Source organism: Triticum dicoccoides, chromosome 6A, assembly GCF_002162155.2.
Source record: "Triticum dicoccoides isolate Atlit2015 ecotype Zavitan chromosome 6A, WEW_v2.0, whole genome shotgun sequence".
Taxonomy (NCBI): domain Eukaryota; kingdom Viridiplantae; phylum Streptophyta; class Magnoliopsida; order Poales; family Poaceae; genus Triticum; species Triticum dicoccoides.
In genome coordinates this window covers 251,928,691-251,937,210 of record NC_041390.1, presented here as the reverse complement: position 1 = coordinate 251,937,210, position 8,520 = coordinate 251,928,691, and positions in this window count along the sequence as shown.

The window sequence follows — 8,520 nt, the reverse complement described above, 5'->3', positions numbered from 1 at the left end:
AAGAACTCCCACTTAGATAGACATCCCTCTAGGCATCTAAATGATCATGTGATCCAAATCAACTAAACCATGTCCGATCATCACGTGAGATGGAGTAGTTTTCAACGGTGAACATCATTATGTTGATCATATCTACTATATGATTCACACTCGACCTTTTGGTGTCCAGTGTTCTGAGGCCATATTTGCATATGCTAGGCTCGTCAAGTTTAACCTGAGTATTTCTGCGTGTGCAAAACTGTCTTACACCCGTTGTAGATGAATGTTGAGCTTATCACACCCGATCATCACGTGGTGTCTCGGCACGACGAACTTTGGCAACAGTGCATACTCAGGGAGAACACTTTTACCTTGAAATTTAGTGAGAGATCATATCATAATGCTACCGCCGAACTAAGCAAAAATAAGATGTATAAAAGGTAAACATCATATGCAATCCAAATATGTGACATGATATGGCCATCATCATCTTGTGCTTTTGATCTCCATCTCCAAAGTACCGTCATGATCTCCATTGCTACCGGCATGACACCATGATCTCCATCATCTTGATCTTTTATCAACGTGTCGTCACATGGTCGTCTCACTAGCTATTGCTTTTGCAACTATTGCTATCGCATAGCGATAAAGTAAAGCAATTACATGGCACTTGCATCTTATGCAATAAAGAGACAACCATAAGGCTTCTGCCAGTTGCCGATAACTTCAACAAAACATGATCATCTCATACAACAACTTATATCTCATCACGTCTTGACCATATCACATCACAATAAGCCCTGCAAAAACAAGTTAGACGTCCTCTACTTTGTTGTTGCAAGTTTTACGTGGCTGCTACGAGCTGAGCAAGAACCGTTCTTACCTACGCATCAAAACCACAACGATAGTTCGTCAAGTTAGTGATGTTTTAACCTTCTCAAGGACCGGGCGTAGCCACACTCAGTTCAACTAAAGTTGGACAAACTGACACCCGCCAGCCACCTGTGTGTAAAGCATGTCGGTAGAACCAGTCTCGCGTAAGCGTACGCGTAATGTCGGTCCGGGCCGCTTCATCCAACAATACCGCCGAACCAAAGTATGACATGCTAGTAAGTAGTATGACTTGTATCGCCCACAACTCACTTATGTTCTACTCGTGCATATAACATCTACGCATAAACTTGGCTCTGATATCACTATTGGGGAACGTAGTAATTTCAAAAAAAAATCTTGTGCACACACAGGATCATGGTGATGCATAGCAACGATAGGGGAGAGTGTGTCCACATACCCTCGTAGACCGAATGCGGAAGCGTTAGCGCAACACGGTTGATGTAGTCGTACGTCTTCACGATCCGACCGATCCAAGTACCAAACGCACGGCACCTCCGAGTTCTGCACATGTTCAACTCGATGACGTCCCGCGAGCTCCGATCCAGCAAAGCTTCATAGGAGAGTTTCGTCAGCACGACGGCATGGTGATGGTGATGATGATGCTACCAACGCAGGGCTTCGCCTAAGCTCCACTACGATATGATCGAGGTGGATTATGGTGGAGGGGGCACCGCACACGGCTAAGAGATCAATGATCAATTGTTGTGTCTATGGGGTGCCCCTGCACCCATATATAAAGGAGCAAGGGGAGGAGGTGGCCGACCAGGGAGAGGCACGCCAAGAGGGGGAGTCATACTCCCACTAGGAGTAGGACTCCTCCCTTTCCTAGTAGGAGTAGGAGAGGGGGAAGGAAAGGGAGAGGAGGAGAAGGAAAGAGGGGGCCGGCCCCCTTGCCCTAAAACAATTCGATTTGGGCCTTGGGGGGGGGGGCGCACCCCACACTTCCCATGCAGCCCTCTATTTCCACTAAGGCCCATGTAGGCCCATTAAGCCCCCTGAGGGGTTCCGGTAACCCCCCGGTACTCCGGTATATGTCCGAAACCTTCCGGAACCTTTCTGGTGTCCGAACATAGTCGTCCAATATATCGATCTTTACGTCTCGACCATTTCGAGACTCCTCCTCATGTTCGCGATCATATCCGAGACTCCGAACTACCTTCGGTACATCAAAACACAAAACTCATAATACCGATCGTCACCTAACTTTAAGCGTGCGGACCCTACGGGATCAAGAACTATGTAGACATGACCGAGACACGTCTTCAGTCAATAACCAATAGCGGAACCTGGATACTCGTATTAGCTCCCACATATTCTATGAAGATCTTTATCGGTCAAACTGCATAACAACATACGTTGTTCCCTTTGTCATACTTGCCTGAGATTCGATCGTCGGTATCTCAATACCTAGTTCAATCTCGTTACCAGCAAGTCTCTTTACTCGTTCCGTAATACATCATTCCGCAACTAACTCATTAGTTACAATGCTTGCAAGGCTTATAGTGATGTGCATTACCGAGTGGGCCCAGAGATACCTCTCCGACAATCGGAGTGACAAATCCTAATCTCGAAATACGCCAACTCAACAAGTACCTATGGAGACACCTGTAGAGCACCTTTATAATCACCCAGTTACATTGTGACATTTGGTTGCACACAAAGTGTTCCTCCGATACTCGGGAGTTTCATAATCTCATAGTCATAGGAACATGTATAAGTCATGAAGAAAGCAGTAGCAACAAACTAAACAATCATTGTCCTAAGCTAACGGAATGTGTCAAGTCAATCACATCATTCTCCTAATGATGTGATCCCATTTATCAAATGAAAACTCATGTCTATGGTTAGGAAACATAACCATCTTTGATCAACGAGCTAGTCAAGTAGAGGCATACTAGTGACACTTTGTTTGTCTATGTATTCACACATGTATTATGTTTCCGGTTAATACAATTCTAGCATAATAATAAACATTTATCATGAAATAAGGAAATAAAGAATAACTTTATTATTGCCTCTAGGTCATATTTCCTTCAGTATAAGCCACAACTTTCTTCTCTTGCATTAACACGGCACCGAGACCTTGCAACGAGGCATCATATAAAACTTCGTATGGCTTGGACTCATTAGGAGGAGTTAGGACAGGAGCTATGACGAGTTTCTCTTTGAGAGTGTTGAAAGTAACGTCACACTCAGGAGTCAAGGAATACTTGACATGCTTCTGGAGGAGGTTGGAAAGAGGTTTCGCAATCTTTGAGAAATTCTCAACAAATCTTCGGCAATAGCTTGCAAGCCCAAGGAAACTATGGATCTGCTTGACATTTTGAGGAGGTTCCGAGTTGACAATTGTAGAAACCTTCTCCAGATTAACTGCAATGTCTTTGGCGGAGATTATGTGGCCAAGGTAAAGAACTTCATCAAGCCAAAACTCACATTTGGAGAATTTTGCATAGAATTGATACTCTCTGAGCTTGTCGAGCACCAATCGCAAATGCTTGGCATGATCTTTCTTATTCTTGGAGAACACCAAGATATGATTGAGATACACCAGGACGAATTCATTGGTGTAGGGGTTGAAGATGAAGTTCATCATGCGAGAGAATGTTGGAGGGGCATTGACAAGACCGAAATACATCACAGTATATTCATAAGAACCAAAGCTTGTTCTGAATGTTGTCTTAGGTATATCTTCTTCACGAATGTGAATATGATGATAACCCATACGGAGGTCAAGCTTGGAAAACACCTTTGCACCTTTGAGTTGCTCGAATAGCTCATTGATATTGGGCAGTGGGTACTTATTCTTGATTGTCTTTTTGTTCAATAGGCGGTAATCGATGCAAAGTCGGTTCGTGCCATCCTTCTTCTGGACAAATAGAACACCACAACCACATGAAGATGAACTTGGTCTGATCAGACCCAGACGCTCTTGTTCATCGAGCTGTCTCTTCAATTCATTCAGCTCTTTTGGCCCGTGCTTGTATGGACGCTTGCAAACGGGTTCAGTACCGGGCTCAAGATCGGTAACGAACTCGACTGGTCGGTGAGGAGGCATACCCGAAAGCTCTTCTGGAAAGACATCTTGATACTCACAAACAACTGGAATCTGAGAAATAGTGTCTAACTCGCCCTTCTCATTGAGAGAGAACAACCGAATGGTTTCATCACGAGTGGCATAGATTATCACATCCTTAGAAGGGTGCGTCAATTTAATCTCCCTGGTGGCACAATCAAGAGCATCCTTGTGCTGAGAAAGCCAATCCATGCCGAGAATGAGATCAATATCATAGTCGCCGAGGACAATTGGGGAAGCCAGGAATTTGTAATTGCCCATCTTGATGGAAACATCCAGAACCACCAAACAAGAACTCAAGTGCTTGCTAGGGGAAACAACCGCTAATGGTTTTTCCAAACGTGCCGAAAAGAAATCATGCTTTGTGAAGAACGGTGTTGACATGAAACAATGCGATGCCCCAGAATTGAACAAAACTTTAGCAGGAATAGAGTTAATTGGAAGTGTACCCATGATCACATCTGAAGAATCCTCTACATGAGCTGCATTCAACATGTTCACCTTTGCATGTTTTGGATTGTGCTTGACAACTACATTGCTTGAAGACCTCACAGGAGGAGGAGGCGGAAGGCACCTCTGGGTGCACTTGTTTGCATAGTGACCTTTCAGACCACACTTGTTCCAAGTAACCTCTGGGAGTGGACGATGATAAGGAGGAGGAGGAGGACCACCTGCCCTCGGAGCTTGAGTCTGAGACTTGTTCTGATAGCCTGGGTTGGGTGGGTGGGAAGATCCATGACCACCTGAGTTCTTCTGCTAGTAGGGCTAACGAAACAGAGGAGGTGGAGGAAGCCAGAACTTCTGTTTCTTAGCTACCACTTGAGAGGAAGAAGATGAGTGAACTGCATCCCTGATTCTCTTCTTTGAAGCCTCACACTTGAGGTGAGCAGCTTCTTGCCTGAGGGCCATGTTGTAGAACTGATCGAACTAAGTAGGCTCAACAAGAACAAGAGCTAACTGCATATCCTCCCTAAGGCCACCCCTGAAGTGATAGATCAAGCTCTTTTCATTAGGAACATCTCGCCTTGTGAAGCGAGCAAGCTTCTGAAACTGGATGTTGTATTGATACACGAACATGCTTCCTTGCTTGAGATTACAGAATTCCTCACGCTTGCTCTCAACAACACTTGTTGGAATGCGATGAGCTTGAAATTCCCGGTAGAAGTCAGTCCAAGTAATCGCTCGAGCCCCTCTGGAATCTTTTTATTGCTGATACCAATCAGGTGCTTGGTCCTTGAGCTGAAAAGAAGCAAACTTGGCGTAGTCCTTAGGCCTGACATTGCTGCATTCAAAATGCTTATTGATGTCCACGAGCCAATCACCGGCGTCCTTGGCCTCGACACAAGTGCTGAAAGACTTTGGCTGATTTGCAAGAAACTAGTTGAGGGTAGCAAACTGAGGCTGATTGTTGAATTGCCCTTGACCTTGATCTCCTTGGTTGCCTTGGCCTTGGTTGCGCTCTTGCAAGAGTTGCAAAAGCATCTGGGTATTTGCGTTGGTGGCTGCTATCATAGCTTGCCATGCCTCCGGAGGCGGAGGAGGTGGCGGAGGGTTGGACTGCTCTCCGTCAGTACGTTGCGGATTTAGACGCGTTGGGGGAGCCATCCTGAAGAGGGTGACATCCGTTAGAATATGATAGACAAGCTAAATCAACGGATAGATATGTGCAACATATAGTCTTCACCATAAACATTCGAACAAAGATTGAAGGAATGAATTCCAAAGTTAACATTACACGACCATTAAGGAGAGAAGCCACTTTAAAAGAGATTGATGAATGAAACAACAACGTACGACTGGAACAAATAAATGGTAAGGATGGCCCAATCCCATACCACTTATCTGTCGGAAGAATATCTAAGAGCTACTTGAATTCCCACCTATTAACTCCTTAAACTTTCTGGTTATGAAATCTGGTGTTGGGGATATAGGGAGGCACAATATATATCACACAACTAACAAGCCCTACGCTCCAACTGTATCCATCCGTCAACACATAACCAAGAAAACTCCGGAAATCGTCTACCTGAACCTTCGAAAAGCATCTGTTATACTAGTTGTGGCAATACTCCCGAACTCCCTCCCCAGTACTGGGTGGCACCGAGGTTATCTCACCACTAACTCCATAAAAGAGATTTTCTATGTCGGCAAACTCAGGTATTCCAGAACTGCAATGATAAAATTGTGACGACAACACCTCGGAGCTCTACTCCCCGGGACACTTCCACAACCCCTAAATGTTAGGAGGCACCAAGAACAATGTTCTCGTCACAAGAATATCAGAATGATCCCAAGATACCCGCGTGATCCTATTTTTTTAGTGAAAATGAGGAGAGGAAAGTCAAAACATCTACATCAGGAGTCCTCACCGGAGCGATGAAGGGGGCTGAGGAGTAAAAAGAATCCTACTATCCAATATATATATATAATCCTAAGACTCAAAATAGTTTTGTTCTAGACTCAACAATGTCAGTGATTCGATCAAGCAGGGGGCTCCTAAGTCGGGATGGCTCTGATACCAACTTGTAACACCCAAGATGCGGCTATATCTCCCATGTGTCGAGGCACGACTTAGAGGCATAACCGCATTTTGGTATGATTGCAAGAAGTGTCATCTTCACACAATCCCATGTAAAAGAACAAGGAAGTAAATAGTTGGCTTACAATCACCACGTCACACAATGATCAAATGTTCATACTTTAAACAAAATACACACAAGGTCTGACTACGGACGAATCCAAATGAAAAGAAGACAACCCCAAATGCTAAAATCCGATCGCATCCCTACTGGGCACCACTACTAATCATCCGAAAAGGAAACATAGTAATGGCCAAGGTCTTCGTCGAACTCCCACTTGAGCACGGTGGCATCACCTGCATCGGTATCATCGGCACCTGCAACTGTTTTGGTAGTATCTGTGAGTCACGGGGACTCAACAATCTCAAAACCCACGAGATCAAGACTATTTTAGCTTATAGGTAGGATGAGGTTATGGTGGAGTTGCAGCAAGCACTAAGTAAATATGGTGGCTAACATATGAGTACAAGAGTAAGATGAGAAACTACGCAACGGTCGTAAACTAGAAGTGATCAAGAAGTGATCCTGAACTACTTACGTTCAAACATAACCCCACCATGTTCTCTTCCCAAACCTCGTCGAAAAGAGACCATCACGATTACTCATGCGGTTGGTGTATTTTAATTAACTCAAGTGCCACGTTCTCTATAACCGAATATTAACAAATTCTCATCTGCCACATAACCGTAGTGTTCACACACGAACACGTCACCGTGTACGTCCAACTCCGAGGGTGATGCACCACAACTCACGTCGAAGGAGACCCGCCGGAATCGCGGTACGTAAGACAATCCGGCGGGCGCTTTTGTAGACCCGAAACCCCACACGCCTGGGAGGGACCCCGACAGGGTCGCGCGGCGGCTATGGGCTGCCCTAGGTCGGCCTGACCGCCCCTAGGGCCTCGAGGTTCGCCGCCCTGCAAAAATAAGAACGAACGAAGAACGAGAAAGAAGAAGAACAAGGGAGAAGGAAATGTAAAGGTAAAAGATGTAGATAGATTTGTTCGATTGTGTGTTGTTGTTCAATCGGCCATCATCTCTTGTCTATGTAAGAGGCGGATGGACTTGCCTTACAATAAAAGGACTTGCCTTGCCATTCAAATCATCAAAATCTAACCAAATTCGGACTTCTCACGACCTCTAGCCCGGATGTTCGGCTCTTGGCCCAGATGATCCGGCCAAGCCCAGATTTTTGACAGCAGTCCACTAATCAGGCTATAACTTTTTCATATGAACTCGGATTAAGATGAGTTTTATATCAAAATCAACCATTTCGACGAGACGCACAACTTTTATGTTGAACACTTTTCGATTTTAGGTCGTATTGAGGGCGTTTTGGGCCATTTTCTAAAATCTGCAGGAGAAAAACGTGTCCGGACGTCCGGACGATTGCCATGATTGTCCGGCTTTTACCCGGATCATCCGGGACTAGACCCAGATCATCCGGCTTCACAATACTTCTATGGTCTTGGTGCTTCAATTTCCCGGATGATCTGTGATGTCTACTATAGAACCTTCTTCTTGTAGACGCTGTTGGGCCTCCAAGTGCAGAGGTTTGTAGGACAGTAGCAAATTTCCCTCAAGTGGATGACCTAAGGTTTATCAATCCGTAGGAGGCGTAGGATGAAGATGGTCTCTCTCAAGCAACCCTACAACCAAATAACAAAGAGTTTCTTGTGTCCCCAACACACCCAATACAATGGTAAATTGTATAGGTGCACTAGTTCGGCGAAGAGATGGTGATACAAGTGGTATATGGATGGTAGATAAAGGTTTTTGTAATCTGAAAATATAAAAACAGCAAGGTAACTAATGATAAAAATGAGCGTAAACGGTATTGCAATGCGTTGAAACAAGGCCTAGGGTTCATACTTTCACTGGTGCAAGTTCCCTCGACAATAATAACATAATTGGATCACATAACTATCCCTCAACATGCAACAAAGAGTCACTCAAAAGTCACTAATAGCGGAGAACAAACGAAGAGATTATGGTA